The sequence below is a fragment of the Pseudophryne corroboree genome, chromosome 8 (assembly GCF_028390025.1).
Source record: "Pseudophryne corroboree isolate aPseCor3 chromosome 8, aPseCor3.hap2, whole genome shotgun sequence".
NCBI lineage: Eukaryota > Metazoa > Chordata > Amphibia > Anura > Myobatrachidae > Pseudophryne > Pseudophryne corroboree.
Window position 1 is genome coordinate 167541429 of NC_086451.1, and position 25579 is coordinate 167567007.

The window sequence follows — 25579 nt, forward strand, 5'->3', positions numbered from 1 at the left end:
TTAGCATACCTTAATAGCAAAACTGTGGCAGGGCATGCTGGGATGTGTAGTTTCACAGCAGCTGGAGGGCCACAGGATGAAGACCCATGTGCTAGAGCCAAGCCGCAGGTACATTGAATGCTAGCAAGCTGAATGTTTAAATCATTTTTGTTCCGCAGCATTCCAATGCGGAAGATTCCATGGAACCAGAGATTATTCCATTGAGAAGGACATGCTGCCTGGATGACTGCACTGTGCAAATTAAATCACGGAGCCAGTTGGCTTGTGGGTGGCTCTGGTGACTGGGTGGTTGGGTGGGCGGTGTGTCGGAGGTGGAGCACATGTGTCACGATCCAGGTAATTCCTTATCAGTATTTACCTTCCAAATGTCTCCTGAGACTGTCCCAGTGTTCCAAGCCTGGATTCCATCTGCACTGTCTGTGTGCAGCACGCTGCATCTCATTGTTTCTAATCTCTTTACTGTGATTCTGGCAGCATCAGGGTTAAGTTTCACATGCAAGTTACAAACAGTCTTTCCCTCCAAGTTCAAACATGGGCGCAGCCATGTTTGTTTTCATCACATGTTACTTTTCAGCCTATCAGCTGTACTCTGCTCTCGGCCTGATTACCCAGCAGCTGCACTCTGGACTCTGCTTAATCAGCCAGCCAATCCCTGTTTCCCAGCTGGTATAAATATCTTGTTCCTGGGCTGGAAAGATTTGTCAGTGCTTCAATTGTCTTCAGTGATTCCAGTGTGCAGTCCTTCCATGGACTTTCTCTGCTGTACAGCCTGACTCTGCAGTGTCTACATTGCTCCCTGTGACTGGCAGTTACCTGAGACCGGCTTCCAGCTTCTAGCTTCCAGCGGTGCTCTGCCCTGCCAGCAACCATCGGTGTTCCGCCATCGATCCCCAGTAACCATCGGTGTTCCGCCATCGATACCCAGTCACCATCGGTGTTCCGCCATCTATCCCAAGTCACCATCAGTGTTCCGCCATCGATCCCCAGTAGCCATCGGTGTTCCGCCATCGATCCCCAGTCACCATCGGTGTCCCGCCATCGATCCCCAGTCTCCATCGGTGCTCCGCCATCGATCCCAAGTCTCCATCGGTGCTCCGCCATCGATCCCAAGTCTCCATCGGTGCTCCGCCATCGATCCCAAGTCTCCATCGGTGCTCCGCCATCGATCCCAAGTCTCCATCGGTGCTCCGCCATCGATCCCAAGTCTCCATCGGTGCTCCGCCATCGATCCCAAGTCTCCATCGGTGCTCCGCCATCGATCCCAAGTCTCCATCGGTGCTCCGCCATCGATCCCAAGTATTTCTCTGAACTGTGATTCCTGTTACCTGTACCAAGTCATCCGTATTCCTCTGAACTGTGTTTAATAAACCTTTGAACTTTCCTTCATTGTCTTGGTCACGCCTTCGGGCATTTGTTCTAAAGGTTCCCTGCTTGTCTAAGAACCCTGTACTGCCTCCCAGGTACACATATACCTCAGCCCCTACAACTGAGGCTTCCCCCTGGTCAGCACCAGCCCTCAGTTTGTGACAGTAAGCACTGACCCAATGGATCCGGCCGGAGACCAGGTCCAAGCGACCAGGCCGATGCAAGAACTTGCAGCCTGCCTTGAACGTCAGGAGACTGCACAGGGCCATGTGATCCGCTGTCTCCAGGACCTCTCCTCTCGGCTGGATGGAATACAAGTAACCCTCCGTGCTTCAGGGGCGTCTGTGTCTACAGCCCAAGAAGGGGCGTCTGTGTCTACAACCCCAGGAGGGGTATCCAATGTTCAAGCTCTAGTAGGGGCATATGAGTCTTCTCAAAAAGGAGTTTATGATCTGTCAACCCCAGGAGGGGTGCTGGAGAAAACAACCCTGAGAGAGGTGTCTGATTCGTCAACCCCAGGAGGGGTCACCAAAGTTTCAGCCCCAAGGGAAGTATCCAGAGCCAAGTTCCCAGATGGAAATTTTTGTGCTACAGATGCAGTTATGAACTCCAGTTTGCCGTCTTCAGAGAGCACCACCCTGTTGGCATCCAGCATGGACCATGTCCAGGATGGTCTTACTGAACACTCTGATACAACTCATTCCGGTTCTAACCGGATTCTGACTCCTTCAGTTCCAGCCGATTCCGATATCTGTGGACCCAATCCGGTTCCATCCGTAGGTCCAAAGACTCCTTCAGTTCCAGCTGATTCAACGGTCTCCAAACTCAATCCTGTCCTATCCGTCGGCCCAAAGTCTCCGCCGGTCTCAGCTGGTTCAAGTTTGTCTGGACTCAATCTGGTCTCGTCCATAGGTCCAGTACAGTCTCATCTGGTTCCAGCCAGTTCAAGTTCATCAGGATTCAATCTAGATCCTTCCGTTTGTTCAGGTAAAGAATTTATAAGAAGTGTCCTGGGGCCACTCCTAAAGGAGGGGGTGCTGTCACGATCCAGGTAATTCCTTATCAGTATTTACCTTCCAAATGTCTCCTGAGACTGTCCCAGTGTTCCAAGCCTGGATTCCATCTGCACTGTCTGTGTGCAGCACGCTGCATCTCATTGTTTCTAATCTCTTTACTGTGATTCTGGCAGCATCAGGGTTAAGTTTCACATGCAAGTTACAAACAGTCTTTCCCTCCAAGTTCAAACATGGGCGCAGCCATGTTTGTTTTCATCACATGTTACTTTTCAGCCTATCAGCTGTACTCTGCTCTCGGCCTGATTACCCAGCAGCTGCACTCTGGACTCTGCTTAATCAGCCAGCCAATCCCTGTTTCCCAGCTGGTATAAATATCTTGTTCCTGGGCTGGAAAGATTTGTCAGTGCTTCAATTGTCTTCAGTGATTCCAGTGTGCAGTCCTTCCATGGACTTTCTCTGCTGTACAGCCTGACTCTGCAGTGTCTACATTGCTCCCTGTGACTGGCAGTTACCTGAGACCGGCTTCCAGCTTCTAGCTTCCAGCGGTGCTCTGCCCTGCCAGCAACCATCGGTGTTCCGCCATCGATCCCCAGTAACCATCGGTGTTCCGCCATCGATACCCAGTCACCATCGGTGTTCCGCCATCGATCCCAAGTCACCATCGGTGTTCCGCCATCGATCCCCAGTAGCCATCGGTGTTCCGCCATCGATCCCCAGTCACCATCGGTGTCCCGCCATCGATCCCCAGTCTCCATCGGTGCTCCGCCATCGATCACAAGTCTCCATCGGTGCTCCGCCATCGATCCCAAGTCTCCATCGGTGCTCCGCCATCGATCCCAAGTCTCCATCGGTGCTCCGCCATCGATCCCAAGTCTCCATCGGTGCTCCGCCATCGATCCCAAGTCTCCATCGGTGCTCCGCCATCGATCCCAAGTCTCCATCGGTGCTCCGCCATCGATCCCAAGTCTCCATCGGTGCTCCGCCATCGATCCCAAGTATTTCTCTGAACTGTGATTCCTGTTACCTGTACCAAGTCATCCGTATTCCTCTGAACTGTGTTTAATAAACCTTTGAACTTTCCTTCGTTGTCTTGGTCACGCCTTCGGGCATTTGTTCTAAAGGTTCCCTGCTTGTCTAAGAACCCTGTACTGCCTCCCAGGTACACATATACCTCAGCCCCTACAACTGAGGCTTCCCCCTGGTCAGCACCAGCCCTCAGTTTGTGACAACATGCAAATGAATGTGTATCATCCAGCTAGTGAGAGTGAAAACTCATGCAGGAGTGTGCCTGCTTGTCAGTGGGTTATGCACCTTGCCAGGCGTCAAATCTACATGGAGCAGCTGGAGGGGACAAGAGCAGGTTTGCAAAATATAGATAGAAGAGCATATATGCTGGCGCATTCTCCATGATTGTGTCAGCTTATGTTTTGGTGCACTGCACTTTCCTTCACTAAGTTTTAGCCATTTTGGTTAAACGCAAGTGTAGTTGCTTCTCGCCCTTTTGGCTGTGATCTTGTATCGTGGTTGAAGAGTCTGCTGGAGGGATTGTTTTCTTCATTGGCGAGAGACTGAAGATATTCCAGGATGGAAGGCTTGGGAACACTATCCGTTTTTCAGTTGTGGAAGAGTTGAAAGACCGGATTGGACTACATTCTATAGTAAAGGATATCTTTGTATTTATTAATCCTCCCTTTATATGTGTCTGTCTTTCAATAAAGCTTCGGGCTTGTGATTCCTTCACCCTCTTACACTCCACACCCATAGCCTTATTAACTGTTGTATTATTGTATTGTTTAAATGTATAGTGCAGTTCATGATTTATAGTTTAGGCTGGCCTGTGCTGTAGTTCTTGAACTGTACTATACCGACAGCATTTGTATTGTGTTTTGGCTGTGCTGCAACACGGTACTTATGTGTGTAATGTTTATGTATGTTTTTTTGCTTCTTTATGTCAATAAAGACTGCTTTTTCAATCCAATATCTGAAAACAATCAATGTTTATCTTTGATGGCAATAGAAGTGGTATGATATTTGCTGCTTTTGAAAGGCAATATCTGATATGTCCCCTATCTGGGAACCATATATTAAATGGCTTTTCAGAAAAGGGAGATGGGAGAAGAGCTTTCAGTACTTGTAGGACCAATGCTCATTTCCTATTCTAGCCTCCAAAAACAGATTCAGTTGCATTTTCCATCGTGTTTTGGATGCGCCTTTGCAAATGTCTTACATCGACAAACTTATTTAGTACTATTTTGCAAATAGGGTTACATTGTTGCAACATTGTGTTCCCTAATTGCTTGATTTTTTAAATGCAACAATTGATAAAGACACCTGATAACTGCTCTGTGGAGTCTTATTTTGTGTCTACTTTTTATCTACATTTAATTCTCTACCTCTAATCAAGGCATTTTTAAGTGCTGGGGGCTGCCAGGACGTGAGGCCTACCTAGACTTTAGATCTGAATTTGAATGTACTTGTGAACTAACTTAATTTCCTACTTCTAAATTCATTCCTAAATTCACTACTTACATGAATCCTGTAGTTGGGCATTTTGGGACTTCGATTGTGGGCATTGTTTTGTGTCCAGACCAGCAGCAGGTGGTGTGCATTTGCTGGAAAGGCATCGAAGACCTCCGATATGCTGCATCTCCTGATGTGTGTCTCCCTCAAGTGGCTGTCAGCAAATGCCTGCTAGACACCCCATTCCAAGCTGATTGTGACATCACGGTACATGCATCATAGAACAGGCATGCTAGAACATGGGTCTTCAACCTGCGACCCTCCAGCTGCTGTGGAACTACACATCCCAGCATGCCCTGCCTCAGTTTTAGCATACCTTAATAGCAAAACTGTGGCAGGGCATGCTGGGATGTGTAGTTTCACAGCAGCTGGAGGGCCACAGGATGAAGACCCATGTGCTAAAGCCAAGCCGCAGGTACATTGAATGCTAGCAAGCTGAATATTTAAATCCTTTTTATTCCGCAGCATTCCAATGTGGAAGATTCCATGGAACCAGAGATCCTTCCATTGAGAAGGACATGCTGCCTGGATGACTACACTGTGCAAATTAAATCACGGAGCCAGTTGGCTTGTGGGTGGCTCTGGTCACTGGGTGGTTGGGTGGGTGGTGTGTCAGAGGTGGAGCACATGCAAATGATTGTGTATCATCCAGCTAGTGAGAGAGAAAACTCATGCAGGAGTGTGCCTGCTTGTCAGTGGGTTATGCACCTTTCCAGACGTCAAATCTACATGGAGCAGCTGGAGAGGACAAGAGCAGGTTTGCAAAATATAGACAGAAGAGCTCTCCAGCCTAGTTTGCTGTCTGTTTCCACTTCTCTTTTCTTGAGCCGCTCCCTTCTATGCCCTTGCGCACTATCCTGACTTCTCCCATCTGCTTACTTTGTGCCTTCCAACGCACAATGCAAACTACAGGTAGTGCTGCAGGGCCCACACCCTTTTACTTGCCATACAGAGCAGCTCTGGAGCTGTTACAGTGCCCAGCTTCTGCAAGAAATCAGCTTGAATGCTTCAGGGGCTGGGGCATAGCCAACATGAGCCCCACACCGAAGGAGGGTGGAGGTGTTTAATGCGAACTAGGGGTCATCCAAGCGCCGCAAAAGGCCGCCATGCCCTGCACGCCCCTTTTCTCTTTTCATATGCAGACGAGGGTTGAAGCCAACTTTGACCCACTGCTTGGATGACATCACCATATGCAAATCCATCTGCTGCAGGCCTTCCCCCGGGAATGCTTGCACTAGTTGTTGCATTTGGTTTGTTGTTTGGGGGTGCTTCAGTATTAGGCAGCCTTCTGCCCTCCCATGTTCATCTGAAAATATGTGTTCTCCCTGCAGTTGTTGTCCCCAGATGAGAGTTCCCTTGTGCTGCCTCAGTTGAATCTTCTTAACTTGACAGAGATGTGCCTGAGCAGCGGCCCTCCCCAGCCCTATCCCAAATCATACTTATTTTGCATAGGAGATACCATGGTCATGAAGATTGTTCTCCCAGGGTGAGGTTCATTCATTGCATTCTGGGTATGCTGACCCCTGTGATTTCCCCAAATGTGGGAAACTTGACTGCATTATTTGTGGTAGTGGGGGACTGTGTTTGTGCTTTCCTCTGGTCAGCTCTGGTAAAAGTCAGATTTCTTTGTCTCAGATCTTCCTCTAGCCTTGTTCTTCTTTCGAGAGTTCCCTTGTGCTGCCTCAGTTGGATCTCCTTCACTTGACAGGGGGGTGCCCAAGCAGCGACCCTCCCCAGCTCTAGCCCAACTCCTACTTACCTGCCAGGTGAGATACTATGATCATGAAGGTGCTTCTCCCAGGGCAAGGCTCACCCATTGCACTCTGGGTGTGCTGCCCCTGTGATTTCCCCAAATGTGGGAAACTTGACTGCATAATTTGTGTTTCCACTGGTCGGCTTTCATATAATTCAGATCTCTTTGTCTCAGGTCTCTCTCCAGCCTAGTTTGCAGTCTGTTTCCACTTCTTTTTTTTTGAGCCCCTCCCTTCTATACCCTTGTGCACTATCCTGATTTCTCCTCCTGTCTGCTTACTTTGTGCCTTCCAATGCACAATGCAAACTACAGGTAGTGCTGCAGGGCCCACAAACTTTTACTTGCATTACAGAGCAGCTCTGGAGCTGTTACAGTGCCAAGCTGCTGCAAGAAATCAGCTTGAATGCTTCAGGGGCTGGGGCATTGCCAACATGAGCCCCACACCGAAGGAGGGTGGGGTGTTTAATGCGAACTAAGGGTCATCCAAGCGCCGCAAAAGGCCGCCATTCCCTGCATACCCCTTTTCTCTTTTCATATGCAGATGAGGGTTCCAGCCAACTTTGGCCCACTGCTTGGATGACATCACTGTATGCAAATCCGTCTTCTGCAGACCTTCCCCCAGGAATGCTTGTACTAGTTGTTGCATTTGGTTTGTTGTTTGGGGGTGCTTCAGTATTAGGCAGCCTTCTGCCCTCCCATGTTCATCTGAAAATATGTGTTCTCCCTGCAGTTGTTGTCCCCAGATGAGAGTTCCCTTGTGCTGCCTCAGTTGAATCTCCTTTACTTGACAGAGATGTGCCTGAGCAGCGGCCCTCCCCAGCCCTATCCCAAATCATACTTATTTTGCATAGGAGATATCATGGTAATGAAGACTGTTATCCCAGGGTGAGGTTCATTCATTGCATTCTGGGTATGCTGACCCCCTGTGATTTCCCCAAATGTGGGAAACTCGACTTCATTATTTGTGGTAGTGGGGGACTGTGTTTGTGCTTTCCTCTGGTCAGCTCTGGTAAAAGTCTGATTTATTTGTCTCAGATCTTCCTCTTGCCTTGTTCTTCTTTCGAGAGTTCCCTTGTGCTGACTCAGTTGGATCTCCTTCACTTGACAGGGAAGTGCCCGAGCAGCGACCCTACCCAGCTCTAGCCCAACTCCTACTTACCTGCCAGGTGAGATACTATGATCATGAAGGTGCTTCTCCCAGGGCAAGGCTCACCCATTGCACTCTGGGTGTGCTGCTCTTGCGATTTCCCCAAATGTGGGAAACTTGACTGCATAATTTGTGTTTCCCCTGGTCGGCTCTCGTATAATTCAGATCTCTTTGTCTCAGGTCTCTATCCAGCCTAGTTTGCTGTCTGTTTCCACTTCTCTTTTCTTGAGCCGCTCCCTTCTATGCCCTTGCGCACTATCCTGACTTCTCCCGTCTGCTTACTTTGTGCCTTCCAACGCACAATGCAAACTACAGGTAGTGCTGCAGGGCCCACGCCCTTTTGCATGCTTTACAGAGCAGCTCTGGAGCTGTTACAGTGCCCAGCTGCTGCAAGAAATCAGCTTGAATGCTTCAGGGGCTGGGGCATAGCCAACATGGGCCCCACACCGAAGGAGGGTGGAGGTGTTTAATGTGAACTAGGGGTCATCCAAGCGCCGCAAAAGGCCGCCATGCCCTGCACATCCCTTTTTTCTTTTCATATGCAGACGAGGGTTGAAGCCAACTTTGACCCACTGCTTGGATGACATCACCATATGCAAATCCATCTGCTGCAGGCCTTCCCCCAGGAATGCTTGCACTAGTTGTTGCATTTGGTTTGTTGTTTGGGGGTGCTTCAGTATTAGGCAGCCTTCTGCCCTCCCATGTTCATCTGAAAATATGTGTTCTCCCTGCAGTTGTTGTCCCCAGATGAGAGTTCCCTTGTGCTGCCTCAGTTGAATCTCCTTTACTTGACAGAGATGTGCCTGAGCAGCGGCCCTCCCCAGCTCTATCCCAAATCATACTTATTTTGCATAGGAGATACCATGGTCATGAAGATTGTTCTCCCAGGTTGAGGATCATTCATTGCATTCTGGGTATGCTGACCCCTGTGATTTCCCCAAATGTGGGAAACTTGACTGCATTATTTGTGGTAGTGGGGGACTGTGTTTGTGCTTTCCTCTGGTCAGCTCTGGTAAAAGTCAGATTTCTTTGTCTCAGATCTTCCTCTAGCCTTGTTCTTCTTTCGAGAGTTCCCTTGTGCTGCCTCAGTTGGATCTCCTTCACTTGACAGGGGGGTGCCCGAGCTGCGACCCTCCCCAGCTCTAGCCCAACTCCTACTTACCTGCCAGGTGAGATACTATGATCATGTAGGTGCTTCTCCCAGGGCAAGGCTCACCCATTGCACTCTGGGTGTGCTGCCCCTGTGATTTCCCCAAATGTGGGAAACTTGACTGCATAATTTGTGTTTCCCCTGGTCGGCTCTCATATAATTCAGATCTCTTTGTCTCAGGTCTCTCTCCAGCCTAGTTTGCTGTCTGTTTCCACTTCTCTTTTCTTGAGCCGCTCCCTTCTATGCCCTTGCGCACTATTCTGACCTCTCCTGTCTGCTTACTTTGTGCCTTCCAACGCACAATGCAAACTACAGGTAGTGCTGCAGGGCCCACACCCTTTTACATGCTTTACAGAGCAGCTCTGGAGCTGTTACAGTGCCCAGCTGCTGCAAGAAATCAGCTTGAATGCTTCAGGGGCTGGGGCATAGCCAACATGAGCCCCACACCGAAGGAGGGTGGAGATGTTTAATGCGAATTAGGGGTCATCCAAGCGCCGCAAAAGGCCGCCATGCCCTGCACGCCCCTCTTCTCTATTCATATGCAGATGAGTGTTGAAGCCAACTTTGACCCACTGCTTGGATGACATCACCATATGCAAATCCATCTGCTGCAGGCCTTCCCCCAGGAATGCTTGCACTAGTTGTTGCATTTGGTTTGTTGTTTGGGGGTGCTTCAGTATTAGGCAGCCTTCTGCCCTCCCATGTTCATCTGAAAATATGTGTTCTCCCTGCAGTTGTTGTCCCCAGATGAGAGTTCCCTTGTGCTGCCTCAGTTGAATCTCCTTTACTTGACAGAGATGTGCCTGAGCAGCGGCCCTCCCCAGCTCTATCCCAAATCATACTTATTTTGCATAGGAGATACCATGGTCATGAAGATTGTTCTCCCAGGGTGAGGTTCATTCATTGCATTCTGGGTATGCTGACCCTTGTGATTTCCCCAAATGTGGGAAACTGGACTGCATTATTTGTGGTAGTGAGGGACTGTGTTTGTGCTTTCCTCTGGTCAGCTCTGGTAAAAGTCAGATTTCTTTGTCTCAGATCTTCCTCTAGCCTTGTTCTTCTTTCGAGAGTTCCCTTGTGCTGCCTCAGTTGGATCTCCTTCACTTGACAGGGGGGTGCCCGAGCAGCGATCCTCCCCAGCTCTAGCCCAGCTCCTACTTACCTGCCAGGTGAGATACTATGATCATGAAGGTGCTTCTCCCAGGGCAAGGCTCACCCATTGCACTCTGGGTGTGCTGCTCCTGCGGTTTCCCCAAATGTTGGACACTTGACTGCATAATTTGTGTTTCACCTGGTCGGCTCTCGTATAATTCAGATCTCTTTGTCTCAGGTCTCTCTCCAGCCTAATTTGCAGTCTGTTTCCACTTCTCTTTTCTTGAGTTGCTCCCTTCTATGCCCTTGCGCACTATCCTGACTTCTCCCGTCTGCTTACTTTGTGCCTTCCAACGCACAATGCAAACTACAGGTAGTGCTGCAGGGCCCACACCCTTTTACTTGCCTTACAGAGCAGCTCTGGAGCTGTTACAGTGCCCAGCTGCTGCAAGAAATCAGCTTGAATGCTTCAGGGGCTGGGGCATAGCCATCATGAGCCTCACACCGAAGGAGGGTGGAGGTGTTTAATGCGAACTAGGGGTCATCCAAGCACCGCAAAAGGCCGCCATGCCCTGCATGCCAATTTTATCTTTTCATATGCAGACGAGGGTTGAAGCCAACTTTGACCCACTGCTTGGATGACATCACCATATGCAAATCCATCTGCTGCAGGCCTTCCCCCAGGAATGCTTGCACTAGTTGTTGCATTTGGTTTGTTGTTTGGGGGTGCTTCAGTATTAAGCAGCCTTCTGCCCTCCCATGTTCATCTGAAAATATGTGTTCTCCCTGCAGTTGTTGTCCCCAGATGAGAGTTCCCTTGTGCTGCCTCAGTTGAATCTCCTTTACTTGACAGAGATGTGCCTGAGCAGCGGCCCTCCCCAGCCCTATCCCAAATCATACTTATTGTGCATAGGCGATACCATGGTCATGAAGATTGTTCTCTCAGGGTGAGGTTCATTCATTGCATTCTGGGTATGCTGACCCCTGTGATTTCCCTAAATGTGGGAAACTCGACTGCATTATTTGTGGTAGTGCTTTCCTCTGGTCAGCTCTGGTAAAAGTCAGATTTCTTTGTCTCAGATTTTCCTCTAGCCTTGTTCTTCTTTCGAGAGTTCCCTTGTGCTGCCTCAGTTGGATCTCCTTCACTTGACAGGGGGGTGCCCGAGCAGCGACCCTCCCCAGCTCTAGCCCAACTCCTACTTACCTGCCAGGTGAGATACTATGATCATGAAGTTGCTTCTCCCTGGGCAAGGATCACCCATTGCACTCTGGGTGTGCTGCCCCTGTGATTTCTCCAAATGTGGGAAACTTGACTGCGTAATTTGTGTTTCCCCTGGTCGGCTCTCATATAATTCAGATCTCTTTGTCTCAGGTCTCTCTCCAGCCTAGTTTACTGTCTGTTTCCACTTCTTTTTTCTTGAGCCCCTCCCTTCTATACCCTTGTGCACTATTCTGACTTCTCCTCCCGTCTGCTTACTTTGTGCCTTACAATGCACAATGCAAACTACAGGTAGTGCTGCAGGGCCTACACCCTTTTACTTGCCTTACAGAGCAGCTCTGGAGCTGTTACAGTGCCCAGCTGCTGCAAGAAATCAGCTTGAATGCTTCAGGGGCTGGGGCATGGCCAACATGAGCCCCACACAGAAGGAGGGTGGGGGTATTTAATGCGAACTAGGGGTCATCCAAGCGCCGCAAAAGGCCGCCATGCCCTGCATACCCCTTTTCTCTTTTCATATGCAGATGAGGGTTCCAGCCAACTTTGGCCCACTGCTTGGATGACATCACCGTATGCAAATCCGTCTTCTGCAGACCTTCCCCCAGGAATGCTTGTACTAGTTGTTGCATTTGGTTTGTTGTTTGGGGGTGCTTCAGTATTAGGCAGCCTTCTGCCCTCCCATGTTCATCTGAAAATATGTGTTCTCCCTGCAGTTGTTGTCCCCAGATGAGAGTTCCCTTGTGCTGCCTCAGTTGAATCTCCTTTACTTGACAGAGATGTGCCTGAGCAGCGGCCCTCCCCAGCCCTATCCCAAATCATACTTATTTTGCATAGGAGATACCATGGTCATGAAGATTGTTCTCCCAGGGTGAGGTTCATTCATTGCATTCTGGGTATGCTGACCCCTGTGATTTCCCCAAATGTGGGAAACTTGACTGCATTATTTGTGGTAGTGAGTGACTGTGTTTGTGCTTTCCTCTGGTCAGCTCTGGTAAAAGTCAGATTTCTTTGTCTCAGATCTTCCTCTAGCCTTGTTCTTCTTTCGAGAGTTTCCTTGTGCTGCCTCAGTTGGATCTCCTTCACTTGAGAAGGGGGTGCCCGAGCAGCGACCCTCCCCAGCTCTAGCCCAACTCCTACTTACCTGCCAGGTGAGATACTATGATCATGAAGGTGCTTCTCCCAGGGCAAGGCTCACCCATTGCACTCTGGGTGTGCTGCTCCTGCGATTTCCCCAAATGTGGGAAACTTGACTGCATAATTTGTGTTCCCCTGGTCGGCTCTCTTATAATTCAGGTCTCTTTGTCTCAGGTCTCTCTCCAGCCTAGTTTGCTGTCTGTTTCCACTTCTCTTTTCTTGAGCCCCTCCCTTCTATGCCCTTGCGCACTATCCTGACTTCTCCCGTCTGCTTACTTTTTGCCTTCCAACGCACAATGCGAACTACAGGTAGTGCTGCAGGTCCCACACCCTTTTATTTGCCTTACAGAGCAGCTCTGGAGCTGTTACAGTGCCCAGCTGCTGCAAGAAATCAGCTTGAATGCTTCAGGGGCTGGGGCATAGCCAACATGAGCCCCACACCGAAGGAGGGTGGAGGTGTTTAATGCGAGCTAGGGGTCATCCAAGCGCCGCAAAAGGCTGCCATGCCCTGCACGCCCCTTTTCTCTTTTCATATGCAGACGAGGGTTGAAGCCAACTTTGACCCACTGCTTGGATGACATCACCATATGCAAATCCATCTGCTGCAGGCCTTCCCCCAGGAATGCTTGCACTAGTTGTTGCATTTTGTTTGTTGTTTGGGGGTGCTTCAGTATTAGGTAGCCTTCTGCCCTCCCATGTTCATCTGAAAATATGTGTTCTCCCTGCAGTTGTTGTCCCCAGATGAGAGTTCCCTTGTGCTGCCTCAGTTGAATCTCCTTTACTTGACAGAGATGTGCCTGAGCAGCGGCCCTCCCCAGCCCTATCCCAAATCATACTTATTTTGCATAGGAGATACCATGGTCATGAAGATTGTTCTCCCAGGGTGAGGTTCATTCATTGCATTCTGGGTATGCTGACCCCTGTGATTTCCACAAATGTGGGAAACTCGACTGCATTATTTGTGGTAGTGGGGGGCTGTGTTTGTGCTTTCCTCTGGACAGCTCTGGTAAAAGTCAGATTTCTTTGTCTCAGATTTTCCTCTAGCCTTGTTCTTCTTTCGAGAGTTCCCTTGTGCTGCCTCAGTTGGATCTCCTTCACTTGACAGGGGGCTGCCCGAGCAGCGACCCTCCTCAGCTCTAGCACATGTAAGTTTGTTTTTATTTTACTACATTGTGGTTTGTGGCTCTATACCATGTAATGCATGTCTTTTAACAGTAGTCAAGTCTTCCAATGTGCTTGTTAGTGAAACCCAATACATAGCTTTATTTTATTTTGTTTCTTCAAATATTGAATGCATATGTCTTATAACTTTTTTTTTTCAATATATAAACATTTTTATTATAAGATTTTCAATGACACAAGTACATCCAAGTTGCAGATTATGGGTTGTGAAGGACAAATCAACCATATAAACAATTTAAGCAATTTAAATTGCATGCAGGTAGTAGAATATCAAACTCCTTGGATGAGAGTTGGTCGTAATAAACTAGGATAGAAAAGAATAAAGTAGAAAATAAGATTTTAAACCTACCGGTAAATCTTTTTCTCGTAGTCCGTAGAGGGTGTTGGGGACTCCGAAAGGACCATGGGGATAGACGGGCTCCGCAGGAGACATGGGCACTTTAAGAAAGACTTTAGTTCTGGGTGTGCACTGGCTCCTCCCTCTATGCGCCAGAGGAGACTGACAGTATGAGGAAAGGATTTTGTTAATCCAGGGCAAGATTCATACCAGCCACACCAATCACACCGTATAACTTGTGATAAACTACCCAGTTATGAGTATGAAAAAACAACATACTGTAGCATCAGTGCAGGACCGATGCAACTATAACATAACCCTTATTGAAGCAATAACTATATACAAGTATTGCAGAAGTAGTCCGCACTTGGGACGGGCGCCCAGCATCCTCTACGGACTACGAGAAAAAGATTTACCGGTAGGTTTAAAATCTTATTTTCTCTAACGTCCTAGAGGATGCTGGGGACTCCGTAAGGACCATGGGGATTATACCAAAGCTCCAAAACGGGCGGGAGAGTGCGGATGACTCTGCAGCACCGATTGAGCAAACATGAGTTCCTCCTCAGCCAGGGTATCAAACTTATAGTATTTTGAAAAGGTGTTTGAACCTGACCAAGTAGCAGCTCGACACAGCTGTAGTGCCGAGACCCCTCGGGCAGCCGCCCAAGAAGAGCCCACTTTCCTCGTGGAATGGGCCTAGACCGATTTCGGTAACTGCAATCCAGCCATAGAATGCGCTTGCTGAATCGTGTTACAAATCCAGCGAGCAATAGCCTGCTTTGAAGCAGGGGCACCAATCTTGTTGGTTGCATACAGGACAAACAGCGCTTCAGTTTTCCTGACTCTAGCCGTCCTGGCCACGTAAATTTTCAAAGCCCTGACCACATCAAGTAACTCGGAATCCTCCAAGTCACGCGTAGCCAAAGGCACCACAATAGGTTGGTTCATATGAAAAGATGAGACCACTTTTGGTAGGAATTGAGGATGGGTCCGCAATTCCGCTCTATCCACATGGAACACCAAATATGGGCTTTTATGTGACAAAGCCGCTAATTCCGACACTCGCCTAGCCGAAGCCAAGGCTAATAACATGACCACCTTCCACGTGAGATATGTTAACTCCACCGTTTTAAATAGCGAGCAATCAACTCAGAATGACCCCCATAGTGTATTGCAAAAAAATATCTGTAAATCCAATGGTACCGTAAGTGCGGTATATACTCGCACTTCTTTGCGGGGCGAGAACATCTCCCCTAAGTGAAGTCAGCCCTATGAATAGAGTTTGTGTGATCCCTGTGCAGCAGTCACAGAAAGCGTTCATCTCTGCAGTTTGTCACTCAAATTACATTGTTGCATTTTTTCTAGAAGTGGATCTGAGAGCTGTTACCCGCAGACCAGCTACAATAATTATCCTGGGATAGTGCGCAAGGGCATAGAAGGGAGCGGCTCAAGAAAAGAGAAGTGGAAACAGACAGCAAACTAGGCTGGAGAGAGACCTGAGACAAAGAGATCTGAATTATACGAGAGCCGACCAGGGGAAACACAAATTATGCAGTCAAGTTTCCCACATTTGGGGAAATCGCAGGAGCAGCACACCCAGAGTGCAATGGGTGAGCCTTGCCCTGGGAGAAGCACCTTCATGATCATAGTATCTCACCTGGCAGGTAAGTAGGAGATGGGCTAGAGCTGGGGAGGGTCGTTGCTCGGGCACCCCCCTGTCAAGTGAAGGAGATCCAACTGAGGCAGCACAAGGAAACTCTCGAAAGAAGAACAAGGCTAGAGGAAGATCTGAGACAAAGAAATCTGACTTTTACCAGAGCTGACCAGAGGAAAGCACAAACACAGTCCCCCACTACCACAAATAATGCTGTCAAGTTTCCCACATTTGGGGAAATCACAGGGGTCAGCATACCCAGAATGCAATGAATGAACCTCACCCTGGGAGAACAATCTTCATGACCATGGTATCTCCTATGCAAAATAAGTATGATTTGGGATAGGGCTGGGGAGGGCCGCTGCTCAGGCACATCTCTGTCAAGTAAAGGAGATTCAACTGAGGCAGCACAAGGGAACTCTCATCTGGGGACAACAACTGCAGGGAGAACACATATTTTCAGATGAACATGGGAGGGCAGAAGGCTACCTAATACTGAAGCACCCCCAAACAACAAACAAAATGCAACAACTAGTGCAAGCATTCCTGGGGGAAGGCCTGCAGCAGATGGATTTGCTTATGGTGATGTCATCCAAGCAGTGGGTCAAAGTTGGCTTCAACCCTCGTCTGCATATGAAAAGAGAAAAGGGGCGTGCAGGGCATGGCGGCCTTTTGCGGCGCTTGGATGACCCCTAGTTCGCATTAAACACCTCCACCCTACTTCGGTGTGGGGCTCATGTTGGCTATGCCCCAGCCCCTGAAGCATTCAAGCTGATTACTTGCAGCAGCTGGGCACTGTAATAGCTCCAGAGCTGCTCTGTAAGGCAACTAAAAGGGTGTGGGCCCTGCAGCACTACCTGTAGTTCGCATTGTGCGTTGGAAGGCACAAAGTAAGCAGACAGGAGAAGTCAGAATAGTGGAGATAAGAAGTAGACGCAAAATAAGACTCCACAGAGCAGTTATCAGGTGTCTTTATCAATTGTTGCATTTAAAAAATCAAGCAATTAGGGAACACAATGTTGCAACAATGTAACCCTATTTGCAAAATAGTACTAAATAAGTTTGTCGATGTAAGACATTTGCAAAGGCGCATCCAAAACACGCTGGAAAATGCAACTGAATCTGTTTTTGGAGGCTAGAATAGGAAATGAGCATCGGTCCTACAAGTACTGAAAGCTCTTCTCCCATCTCCCTTTTCTGAAAAGCCATTTAATATATGGTTCCCAGATAGGGGACATATCAGATATTGCCTTTCAAAAGCAGCAAATATCATACCACTTCTATTGCCATCAAAGATAAACATTGATTGTTTTCAGATATTGGATTGAAAAAGCAGTCTTTATTGACATAAAGAAGCAAAAAAACATACATAAACATTACACACATAAGTACCGTTTTGCAGCACAGCCAAAACACAATACAAATGCTGTCGGTATAGTACAGTTCAAGAACTACAGCACAGGCCAGCCTACACTATAAATCATGAACTGCACTATACATTTAAACAATACAATAATACAACAGTTAATAAGGCTATGTGTGTGGAGTGTAAGAGGGTGAGGGAATCACAAGCCCGAAGCTTTATTGAAAGACAGACACATATAAAGGGAGGATTAATAAATACAAAGATATCCTTTACTATAGAATGTAGTCCAATCCGGTCTTTCAACTCTTCCACAACTGAAAAACGGATAGTGTTCCCAAGCCTTCCATCCTGGAATATCTTCAGTCTCTCGCCAATGAAGAAAACAATCCCTCCAGCAGACTCTTCAACCACGATACAAGATCACAGCCAAAAGGGCGAGAAGCAACTACACTTGCATTTAACCAAAATGGCTAAAACTTAGTGAAGGAAAGTGCAGTGCACCAAAACATAAGCTGACACAATCATGGAGAATGCGCCAGCATATATGCTCTTCTATCTATATTTTGCAAACCTGCTCTTGTCCCCTCCAGCTGCTCCATGTAGATTTGACGCCTGGCAAGGTGCATAACCCACTGACAAGCAGGCACACTCCTGCATGAGTTTTCACTCTCACTAGCTGGATGATACACATTCATTTGCATGTGCTCCACCTCCGACACACCGCCCACCCAACCACCCAGTCACCAGAGCCACCCACAAGCCAACTGGCTCCGTGATTTAATTTGCACAGTGCAGTCATCCAGGCAGCATGTCCTTCTCAATGGAATAATCTCTGGTTCCATGGAATCTTCCGCATTGGAATGCTGCGGAACAAAAATGATTTAAACATTCAGCTTGCTAGCATTCAATGTACCTGCGGCTTGGCTCTAGCACATGGGTCTTCATCCTGTGGCCCTCCAGCTGCTGTGAAACTACACATCCCAGCATGCCCTGCCACAGTTTTGCTATTAAGGTATGCTAAAACTGAGGCAGGGCATGCTGGTATATGTAGTTCCACAGCAGCTGGAGGGTCGCAGGTTGAAGACCCATATTCTAGCATGCCTGTTCTATGATGCATGTTCCGTGATGTCACAATCAGCTTGGCATGGGGTGTCTAGCATGCATTTGCTGACAGCCACTTGAGGGAGACACACATCAGGAGATGCAGCATATCGGAGGTCTTCGATGCCTTTCCAGCAAATGCACACCACCAGCTGCTGGTTTGGACACAAAACAATGCCCACAATTGAAGGCTCAAAATGCCCAACTACAGGATTAATGTAAGTAGTGAATTTAGGAATGAATTTAGAAGTAGGAAATTAAGTTAGTTCACAAGTACATTCAAATTCAGATCTAAAGTCTAGGTAGGCCTCACGTCCTGGCAGCCCCCAGCATTTAAAAATGCCTTGATTAGAGGTAGGGAATTAAATGTAGATAAGAAGTAGACACAAAATAAGACTCCACAGAGCAATTATCAGGTGTCTTTATCAATTGTTGCATTTAAAAAAATCAAGCAATTTGGGAACACAATGTTGCGACAATGTAACCCTATTTGCAAAATAGTACTAAATAAGTTTGTCGATGTAAGACATTTGCAAAGGCGCAAACAAAACACGCTGGAAAATGCAACTGAATCTGTTTTTGGAGGTTAGAATAGATGCAGGATCAAGTAGCTCAATGGGTAGGGTATTTGATTAGAATTCAACAGGTTATAGGTTTGAATCCTGGGTATGATAGTTTGAGGTGTTATTTAATAAAGTATGTTTATATACTAGTCACACATGGCTTACTTGTACAAATGGCATGTCACCAGTTAGTGCTGACTGCTGATATGCCATTTGCACAAACACGCCATGTGTGACTGTATATGCATTTAAGGAGGGCACCCCGGCAATACCACAAACCATTGAGTGTCAAGTATACTAGATATATCTTCATATCTCATGTGCTTTCTCTGAGACCAATCTTGTTATGCCCCTTCCCCACAAGGCATGCGCCTTTTGTCCATATTGCAAAAATGGGGAGGGGGGGGGGGCATATAATTATCTGTCACAGGGCACCAAAAAGTCTAGTTATGGCTCTGGTATGCATTATGTAATCTGGCAGACCATATCTCCAACACTGGCTGGTTGGAATAAAAATCCGGTTATCTATGTGAGCAAATGACTATCAACGATTTACTCTCAAACACTAGAAAATGGACAAAAATGGTCCCCTAAACAAATTGGTTAAATTTTGGGTTTAACCAATTTGTGTAATGACCATTTTTGACCACTTTTCTAGTGTTTGGGAGCAAATGGTTAATTGACATTTGCTCCTATACATTACCAGATTTTCATTCCATCCATCCAGACTGGATAGATAGCCTGACAGATAATTGTGTAGTGTACGCCCAGGATAACTGTCAGTTGTGCTTTCTTTTATGACGGCACATAAATGGGTGGGCAGATCCAGAGCAAGCACTGCCCACTCATGCATAGTTGTCAACTGATGTGAAGTTCCAGGGGGCAATCTCAGTTATAAAGAAAAGTATCTGGAAATTGTCCCTAGTTTAAAAAAAAAATTTAAAAAAAAATCAAATCCATTTATTTAGTATGATATCCCAGGTGATAGGATGCCGGCAGTCAGAACAACATACTTTATTAAATAACACATCTCAAACTACCATACCCAGGATTCAAACCTATAACCTGTTGAATTCTAATCAAACACCCTACCTATTGAGCTATTTGATCCTGCATAAAAATTGTGAACATTATATGAAGCTATTGGTACTTTGAAAAAAAAAGTATCAGCATTACAACGCAGCAGATCCATGCAGTTTGCAGCCACACACTACATGTATCTGCTCAGCCACAATGCTGATTATTTCTTCACAAAGTACAAGGTGAGCTCCAAACAGAATTCTCTAGCTTAGAATTATGCCAAACCTAGAAGTCGGGCCCCCCACCCTGGGATCCCCCAGAGGGAGGCCTGCACCGTCATGCGGCAGGCTTGTCCATTTTGGAAGCAGGCTGATGGGCAGCCCAGGCTTGCTTCAGTCTGGGCTTGGCAGGTCTGGAAGCATGAGCTTGCTTTGGGTATGCCTGACCTTGGGTACGCTTTACCTTGAGGATGAAAGGGCCAAGGGAAAGTACTTTTAGCCTTCTGCGTGGTAGGAGTCATACTAGGTAGGCAAGCTGTTTTAGCAGTAGCCAGATCAGCTACAATCTTATTGAGGTCTTCTCCAAAGAGAGTGTCTCCCTTGAAAGGAAGCACCTCCAGGGTTTTCTTGGAATCCATATCCACCGACCAGGATCTCAACCAGCTGTATAAAGTATTACCTTGGAACTGGCTCTCCACTCCCCATTATCTGGTTATCATGGCTTCCTCCGCCAGTGTCCAGACTCGCTTGCTGAAGCTCGGCCACTTCTTCCTAGCAGCAGGCTCCTGGATCACTGGGCAGCAGAGGTGCTTGGGAGCCGGAAGGGGGCGGAGCAATCAGGCAGGCAGTTGCAGTGCTGCCCAGCTATCTGTGGTGTGAGAAGAAGCAGGGGCACCCCACCGCTGGCAGTGCTGCAGCTAGCGGTGGTGGCAGCGGCGAGGCTGCTGGGCTGGGTCTTTAAAAAGGTGGAAAGAAGGGTGTTACGGCATGGAATGTACAAACTGCGAGACCCTGCTGGTAGCGCCTTTGTCTATTTAGTAGGAAGGGCACGTAACAGCCGGAGGGCAATGGAGGAAGCCCCTTTAGGGCTGGAGCCCGGCGGCAACTGACTCCGTTGTCTCTGGCAGTTCCGCCTCTGGACTAGAGGAATGGTCAAGAACATGGCAACATTTAATGCCAAAAAATGCAAAATCATACACGTCTCAAAAATACAAAGGCTAACTATAATATTAAGGGCATTATAATGGCAAGAGGAAAGCTATCTAAGTATTACTATTTCAGGTGAGCAATGTAACAAAGCAATAGGAAAGGCAAGTCAGATGCTTGTTTGCATAGGTAAAGAACCAGTAGCAGAAAAAAGTAATACAGGTTGAGTATCCCATATCCAAATATTCCGAAATACGGAATATTCCGAAATACGGACTTTTTTGAGTGAGACTGAGATAGTGAAACCTTTGTTTTTTGATAGCTCAGTGTACACAAACTTTGTTTAATACTCAAAGTTATTAAAAATATTGTATTAAATGAACTTCAGACTGTGTGTATAAGGTGTATATGACACATAAATGAATTCTGTGAATGTACACACACTTTGTTTAATGCACAAAGTTATAAAAAATATTGGCTAAAATGACCTTCAGGCTGTGTGTATATGGTATATATGAAACATAAATGCATTCTGTGCTTAGATTTAGGTCCCATCACCATAATATCTCGTTATGGTATGCAATTATTCCAAAATACAGAAAAATCCGATATCCAAAATTCCTCTGGTCCCAAGCATTTTGGATAAGGGATACTCAACCTGTAATGCCACTGTATAGGTCCTTGGTACAGCCACATTTAGAATCCTGTGTTCAGTTCCAGAAGCCATATCTCAAGCGCCTTGAGTCCTGTTGGAGAAAGAGCACTATATAAATAAATAGTATCAAAATTTGTTTCACGGCACCCCTAGGCCAAAGTTTTTTTTATTGAGAAATTCAGAAAAAAATATAAAATTAAGTAAATTGTGTTTATAGCATGTCATCCTCAGGTTCAGTTATGTTGTGAGGGAATGGTTTTGCCAATTTAATAAAGTATAAATAATTTTAATTGGTCCTGGACCACCAAACTATGCTACCAGTGCAAGAACCCCAGTTTGGAAACTACTGCCATAAAATAAACCTTTTTTGTTTTTTTTAAACTACATGTAATACACCTTAGATATCAGTTCCTAAAAGGTTTTAAACCCTTGCATACAGTAAACTACACATATTTAAAAATCCTACACCGGGCACAAGTGCTCACGGGCCAATTTCATGGCAGTCTCGGATAGGAGGGCATTGTGGATTCACCAAGGGAATGCTGATGCTGACTCCAAGAAGCCTCTTCAAGATCGCAGGAGCAGAGTCCTCTGCTTCTGCCAAATCCACTGCATGACGCTGGGGCTCTCTTGCAGGAGCCCACACCAGTGGGGGGCACCAGGGGCGGAACTACTGGCAGGGCAGGCAGTGCATTGCACTGGGGCCCCGCCGCACTCAAGGGCCCACAGCCGCCGGCATTACAATGAGTCACAATGACTCATTGTATCATGCCGCAGCCGCACACCAGCGCTCCCGTCGGGTCTGCGTCCTGCGACTCCCGCCGCCCGCCCGTCGTAACGAACAGATCAGGCCAGGGCACTACGGGCAGCAGCCGCAGCACCAGACACGCTGCCACCTCTGTAACACACGAAGAGGGAGGAGGGTCGCTTGGAGATGAGAGGAGCAGCGGCACGGGGGGGAGGAGGAGGAGGAGGGAGGTGAAGGAAGGAGCCGCAGCAGCGCTTTGTTACTGGTGGAGGCGCTGCTGCTGCTGCCCCTCTGCTTCACTATAGGCTGTCTTCCGAGAACAGCCTATAGTGAAGCAGAGGGGCAGCAGCAGCAGCAGCGCCTCCACCAATAACACAGCGCTGCTGCGGCTCCCTCCTCCACCTCCCTCCTCCTCCTTCTCTACTGCCCGGGAATCGTCAAGCTGCACGAGGAGCCTGAGCCAGCGGAGAGGGTAAGTATAATTCTTCTTTCTTTCTTTCTTTCTTTCTTTCTTTCTTTCTTTCTTTCTTTCTTTCTTTCTTTCTTTCTTTCTTTCTTTCTTTCTTTCTTTCTTTCTTTCTTTCTTTCTTTCTTTCTTTCTTTCTTCTCTTTCTTTCTTGGGACTGCCTGCCGCTATGTGTAAAAAGGGGGAATCTGCCTGCCGCTATGTGTAAAAAGGGGGAATCTGCCTGCCGCTATGTGTAAAAAGGGGGAATCTGCCTGCCGCTATGTGTAAAAAGGGGGAATCTGCCTGCAGCTATGTGTAAAAGGGGGGAATCTGCCTGCAGCTATGTGTTAAAAGGGGGAATCTGCCTGCAGCTATGTGTAAAAAGGGGGACTGCCTGCCGCAATGTGTAAAAAGGGGGAATCTGCCTGCCGCTATGTGTAAAAAGGGGGAATCTGCCTGCAGCTATGTGTAAAAAGGGGGACTGCCTGCCGCAATGTGTAAAAAGGGGGAATCTGCCTGCCGCAATGTGTAAAAAGGGGGAAGCTGCTTGCCGCAATGTGTAAAAAGGGGGAATCTGCTTGCCGCAATGTGTAACAAGGGGGAATCTGCCTGCCGTAATGTGTAACAAGGGGGATGCTGTCTGCCGTAATGTGTAACAAGGGCACGCTGTCTGCCATAATGTGTAACAAGGGCAAGCTGTCTGCTGTAATGTGTAACAAGGGCAAGCTGTCTGCTGTAATGTGTAAAAAGTGTACGATGTCTGCCATTATGTGTAACAAGGGCAGGCTGACTGCTGTTATGTGAAAAAAGTGTACGCTGTCTGCCGCTATGTTTAACAAGGGCAGGCTGTCTGCCGTTATGTGTAAAAAGTGTACGCTGTCTGCCGCTATGTTTAACAAGGGCAGGCTGTCTGCCGTTATGTGAAAAAAATGTACGCTGTCTGCCGCTATGTGTAACAAGGGCACACTGTCTGCCGTTGTGTAAAAAAGGGGGATGCTGTCTGCCGTAATGTGTAAAAAGGGGACGCTGTCTGCTGTAATGTGTAAAAAGAGGACGCTGTCTGCTGTAATGTGTAAAAAGAGGAATCTGTCCGCCGTAAGGTGTAAAAGGGTCTCTACCTGGTGTAGTGGTGCTACTGTGCGGCGTAATTTGAATAATGGAGACTACTGTGCACCGTTTTATGAATTGGTATTATTTTGTGGCCACACCCCTTAACCACGAAGCCACGCCACTATGTTTTTTTGCGCGCGCCTACGGCGCGCACTGCCCCTGTTTTGCATGCAGGGGTGGGGCTCCAATGCCGTTTCTTGCACACACTGCTAAAATGTCTAGTTACGGCACTGTTGCTAGGTATCCACTTCCCTGAGCAGGCCCCCCTCACCAGATCCTCTCCAGGGGTGAGGGGGTGGACTTGGATGGGATGGGATGGGGGGGGGGCCCAAGCCATTTTGTCGCACATGGGCCCACTGCTCGCTAGTTCAGCCACTGGGGGGCACGTCTAAAACTCTTCAGTCAGTTCTGGATTCATTCGGACCTGGACTCGTGGGTTTTACAAATAGTGTCCCAAGGGTACAAACTGGGGTTTCAAGAAGTTCCCCCTCACCGATTGTTCAAATCAGCCTTAGTCAGCAGGGAGAAGGTTTTTATTCAAGCCTCTTCGTGGTCCCGAAGCCGGACGGCTCAGTCAGACCAATCTTAAATCTGAAATCCCTTAATTTCTACCTAAAGAAATTCAATTTCAAGATGGAATCTCTCAGGGTAGTGATCTCCAGTCCGGGGGATAAAGGAGATTTCATGGTTTTGGTAGACATAAAGGATGCCTACTTACATGTTCCCATTTAGCCACTGCATCAAGCTACCTGAGGTTTGCAATTCAGGATTGTCATTACCAATTTCAGACGTTGCCGTTTGGTCTGTCCACGGCTCCGAGGATTTTCACCAGGGTGATGGCGGAAATGATGGTTCTCCTTCGCAAGCAAGGAGTCACAATTATCCCGTACTTGGATGATCTCCTGATAAAGGCGAGATCCCGGTACCAGTTGGTGCAAAACATCTACTCTCCCTGACAGTTCTTTAACAACATGGTTGGCTCCAAAACTTGCCAAAATCGCAGTTGGTCCTAATGACGCGGTTGTTGTTTTTGGGAGTGATACTGGACACAGAAGAGGTTTTCTTCTAGTGGAATGGCTCTGGAGATCCAGAGTCTGGTCAAACAAATTCTGAAACCAGCAAGAGTGTTAATCCATCAATGCATTCGGTTGCTGGGGAAGATGGTTGCGGCCTACGAGGCCATTCAGTTTGGCAGGCTCCATGCCAGAGTGTTCCAGTGGGACCTGTTGGACAAGTGGTCCGGATCCCACCTACACATGCACCGGAGGATAATCATGTCTTCCAAGACCAGAATCTCACTCCATTGGTGGCTGCACAGTTCTCACCACCTAGAGGGGCGATGGTTTGGGATCCAGGACGGGATCCTAGGGACCACGGATGCAACCCTCCGAGGCTGGGGAGCAGTCACACAGGGGGAAAACATCCAAGGAAGATGGTCAAGTCAGGAAAGTTGTCTCCACATAAATGTTCTGGAGTTAAGGGCCATTTAATAACTGCAGACACAGTACGCACTGGGACGGGTGCCCAGCATCCTCTACGGAATAAGAGAAAAGGATTTACCAGTAGGTATTAAAATCCTATTTTCTCTAACATCCTAGAGGATGCTGGGGACTCCGTAAGGACCATGGGGATAGACGGGCTCCGCAGGAGACATGGGCACTTTAAGAAAGACTTTAGTTCTGGGTGTGCACTGGCTCCTCCCTCTATGCCCCTCCTCCAGACCTCAGTTTGATACTGTGCCCAGTGGAGACTGGGTGCTTTTCAGGAGCTCTCCTGAGCTTTCTGACAGAAAGTATTTTGTTAGGTTTTTAATTTTCAGGGAGCACTGCTGGCAACAGACTCCCTCATCGAGGGACT

The 25579-nt window shown here is 47.7% G+C and overlaps 11 non-coding genes and 4 pseudogenes across 11 annotated transcripts; 13 read left to right on the top strand and 2 right to left on the bottom strand.

Annotated features, from left to right (window-relative positions):
• The first annotated feature begins 6336 nt into the window (after positions 1 to 6336).
• LOC134950515 (U1 spliceosomal RNA) lies at positions 6337 to 6500 on the top strand. Its single transcript, XR_010183420.1, has one exon. It is a non-coding gene; the product is annotated as a U1 spliceosomal RNA (small nuclear RNA).
• A 152-nt stretch (positions 6501 to 6652) lies between these two features.
• LOC134952214 (U1 spliceosomal RNA) lies at positions 6653 to 6815 on the top strand. The gene has a single exon (XR_010184786.1). It is a non-coding gene; the product is annotated as a U1 spliceosomal RNA (small nuclear RNA).
• A 673-nt stretch (positions 6816 to 7488) lies between these two features.
• LOC134952097 (U1 spliceosomal RNA) lies at positions 7489 to 7653 on the top strand. The gene has a single exon (XR_010184707.1). It is a non-coding gene; the product is annotated as a U1 spliceosomal RNA (small nuclear RNA).
• A 152-nt stretch (positions 7654 to 7805) lies between these two features.
• LOC134952280 (U1 spliceosomal RNA) lies at positions 7806 to 7968 on the top strand. The gene has a single exon (XR_010184840.1). It is a non-coding gene; the product is annotated as a U1 spliceosomal RNA (small nuclear RNA).
• Positions 7969 to 8639: 671 nt separating this feature from the next.
• LOC134951526 (U1 spliceosomal RNA) lies at positions 8640 to 8803 on the top strand. Its single transcript, XR_010184250.1, has one exon. It is a non-coding gene; the product is annotated as a U1 spliceosomal RNA (small nuclear RNA).
• A 152-nt stretch (positions 8804 to 8955) lies between these two features.
• LOC134952712 (U1 spliceosomal RNA) lies at positions 8956 to 9097 on the top strand (annotated as a pseudogene).
• Positions 9098 to 9789: 692 nt separating this feature from the next.
• Positions 9790 to 9953, top strand: LOC134951610 (U1 spliceosomal RNA). Its single transcript, XR_010184317.1, has one exon. It is a non-coding gene; the product is annotated as a U1 spliceosomal RNA (small nuclear RNA).
• A 152-nt stretch (positions 9954 to 10105) lies between these two features.
• Positions 10106 to 10268, top strand: LOC134952941 (U1 spliceosomal RNA). Its single transcript, XR_010185308.1, has one exon. It is a non-coding gene; the product is annotated as a U1 spliceosomal RNA (small nuclear RNA).
• A 671-nt stretch (positions 10269 to 10939) lies between these two features.
• LOC134953164 (U1 spliceosomal RNA) lies at positions 10940 to 11094 on the top strand (annotated as a pseudogene).
• A 145-nt stretch (positions 11095 to 11239) lies between these two features.
• On the top strand, positions 11240 to 11381 carry LOC134953490 (U1 spliceosomal RNA; annotated as a pseudogene).
• A 695-nt stretch (positions 11382 to 12076) lies between these two features.
• Positions 12077 to 12240, top strand: LOC134951373 (U1 spliceosomal RNA). The gene has a single exon (XR_010184126.1). It is a non-coding gene; the product is annotated as a U1 spliceosomal RNA (small nuclear RNA).
• A 152-nt stretch (positions 12241 to 12392) lies between these two features.
• LOC134952135 (U1 spliceosomal RNA) lies at positions 12393 to 12537 on the top strand (annotated as a pseudogene).
• Positions 12538 to 13225: 688 nt separating this feature from the next.
• LOC134950902 (U1 spliceosomal RNA) lies at positions 13226 to 13389 on the top strand. The gene has a single exon (XR_010183738.1). It is a non-coding gene; the product is annotated as a U1 spliceosomal RNA (small nuclear RNA).
• A 2032-nt stretch (positions 13390 to 15421) lies between these two features.
• Positions 15422 to 15584, bottom strand: LOC134952020 (U1 spliceosomal RNA). Its single transcript, XR_010184644.1, has one exon. It is a non-coding gene; the product is annotated as a U1 spliceosomal RNA (small nuclear RNA).
• Positions 15585 to 15736: 152 nt separating this feature from the next.
• LOC134950954 (U1 spliceosomal RNA) lies at positions 15737 to 15900 on the bottom strand. Its single transcript, XR_010183783.1, has one exon. It is a non-coding gene; the product is annotated as a U1 spliceosomal RNA (small nuclear RNA).
• Between the last annotated feature and the right edge of the window lie 9679 nt (positions 15901 to 25579).